This window comes from Arachis hypogaea, chromosome 19 (assembly GCF_003086295.3).
Source record: "Arachis hypogaea cultivar Tifrunner chromosome 19, arahy.Tifrunner.gnm2.J5K5, whole genome shotgun sequence".
In the NCBI taxonomy this organism is placed as follows: domain Eukaryota; kingdom Viridiplantae; phylum Streptophyta; class Magnoliopsida; order Fabales; family Fabaceae; genus Arachis; species Arachis hypogaea.
This window is the reverse complement of record NC_092054.1, coordinates 137,212,358-137,214,930: the sequence shown is the minus strand read 5'-3', so window position 1 is coordinate 137,214,930 and position 2,573 is coordinate 137,212,358. Positions and strand designations below refer to the sequence as shown.

Sequence of the window (2,573 nt, the reverse complement as noted above, 5' to 3'; positions counted from 1 at the left end):
TTCATGTCTTCACACTCTTTGTTAAGGTTTGCAAGCATAGCTTTCATTCTGGCCATTCTGTAATCATCATGTGGTGCTGATTGGTTGGATTTGGGGTGTTGAGAGTGGTTATTGTGGCTTTGGTATGGTAGATATGAATAAGTATTTTGTGTGGTCTGGTATGTTTTTTGGTTGGAGTTTTGGTGAGTGGAGTGGTTGTACTGGGTTGGATTATGAGGTCTGTGATCTTGGCCTTGGTTTTGTTGGTTCCCCCATCCAAAGTTTAGGTAGTTTCTCTAACCAGAGTTATAGGTTTTAGAGTAAGGATCATTAGCTTGTCTAGATGAGTTTCCAAGGTAATTAGCTTCCTCCCAGTTAGCTCCTTCTTCTGTCTCCAATTCTTCTTGAGGTGATGATTGAGTGTGGATAGCAGCAGCTTGATTCTTTTCCATTTGCTTGGTCAATTCAGCAAGTTGCTTGGTGATCTTCTTGTTCTGTGCCAGAATTGCATCCATATGGTTCAATTCCAAGACTCCCCTGTTGTTGCTTCTATCTGAGGCATAAAAATACTCATTGTCAGCCACTGTCTCTATAACATCAATGGCCTCTTCAATGGTCTTCTTCTTGTTTAGGGAACCTCCAGATGAGTGATCTACAGCTTTTCTTGATTCACAATTCAGCCCCTCATAGAAGATGTGAATTTTCACCCACTCATTAAACATGTCAGGGGGGCATTTTTTTGTCAAATCCTTGAATCTCTCCCAGGATTCATAAAGAGTTTCACCATCCTACTGTCTGAATATTTGCACTTCAGTTCTCAGCCTGTTTACTCTTTGTGGTGGGTAGAACCTTGTCAAGAATCTACTCATTACAACTTCCCAGGTTGTCAAGCTTTCCTTCGGGAATGGCTCCAGCCATTTTGATGCCTTGTCCCTCAAAGAAAATGGAAACAATAGCAATCTATAGGTGTCAGGATGAACACCATTAGATTTAACCGTGTCACATATCCTTTAGAATTTAGTGAGATGCTCATTAGGATCCTCTTGGGCACTTCCTCCAAAAGAACAGTTGTTTTGGACAAGAGTTATGAGCTGAGGCTTCAATTCGAAATTGTTAGCATGGATAGTTGGCCTCTGAATGCTGCTACCACAATTTTCTGGATTTAGATTGATATATGATCCCAGGACTCTCCTCTCTTGTCCAGCTGGGTTAGCTCCACCTCTTCTGGCATGGTTATTCACCTCTTTTTTATGATGATTTTCCATATCCTCCTCCATAGTTATCAGAACCGAACCGGTGATCGAACCGGTCAGGTTACTGGGTCACTGAGTCACTGGTTCAACCGGTGGGTCACTGGTTGAACCGGTTGACTCGGTACTATATAAATAAAAAATAAAAATAGTCAAAAATTTAAAATTATAATTTAAAATACATATTTTTACTAATATTTTAAGAATATCAAACTATTTTAAAATAATATGGACCAGAAATAATAAGTATTTTGTTATTTTTATTCTATCATAAATATTTTTATTTTGTTTTTATATTAAAATAACTATTATTTTAAATTTTAATAATTTATTAATTAGTTTATATCTATTATATTATTATATAATACAAATATTTATTAAAAAATAATACTAATAGATGTTATATAATTATGAAAAAAATAAATAAATTTATAATTATTGTTAAATAAAAATATAATTAATTTAATAATGAGTAAATTTATAACTAAATTTAAAATAAATTATATAAAAGTAAATTATTTGATATATATATATATATATTAATTTGTATGAATTTTAATGAAAATCGTCACAGCCTGGTGGCCATGCATAGCGCTTTTTCTCAAGAGGGGAGGGGTTCGAACCCCATATGTAACATTTTGTTAAAATTTAGTTTCTAACCGGTTCGGTTGGACCGAACTTTACCGAGTTCGACCGATTTTCACTGGTTCGCACCGGGTTTAACCGGTTCGCAGCGGGTTGATACCTTATTCGGTCCAAACATCGGACCGGACTGGTTGAGAGTCCGGTTCACCGGTTTTTTGGTTAAACCGGCCGGTCCGATCCGGTTTTGATAAATCAAAGTATTCCTCCTCTTCTTCAGCACTAATAACCCTCTTTCCTCTTGCTTCCCTTCTTAATCTCAGGAAGGTTCTGTCCGGTTTACTATCAAAGAAAGTTGAAGTTTCTTTTCTCCTACCTGTCATACAATGAACAAGTACAAGAAACAACAAGTGTAGAGTCTACTAAAATAGAGTATAGTTAGCTTGGTTAGAGCAATTTATCAAATATTTAGTAGGTTAGCTTGCTGGAACGTAAAGAAGTAAGGTAAAATTAAAGAGAAATAACTAACAGAAAATTGCAGAGAATAAAATGAGTGACTGAAATTAAATTGCAATTAATCAAAAGAAAAAGTAAAGTGCTCAATCTAGTTATCCTTCAATTTAGTAATTGTCAATACAAAACCAATCCCCGGCAACAACGCCATAAACTTGATACGTGGTAATTTGCCTCTCAACAAATTTCCTTCCGAAAAGTGCACCGGATTGTCGTCAAGTAAAAACTCACAAAAGAGTGAGGTCAAAT

The 2,573-nt window shown here is 35.7% G+C and overlaps 1 non-coding gene across 1 annotated transcript; it reads left to right on the top strand.

Moving 5' to 3' along the window:
- Nucleotides 1–699: 699 nt before the first annotated feature.
- Nucleotides 700–803, top strand: LOC112780394 (small nucleolar RNA R71). The gene has a single exon (XR_003191235.1). It is a non-coding gene; the product is annotated as a small nucleolar RNA R71 (small nucleolar RNA).
- The last annotated feature ends 1,770 nt before the right edge of the window (nucleotides 804–2,573 follow it).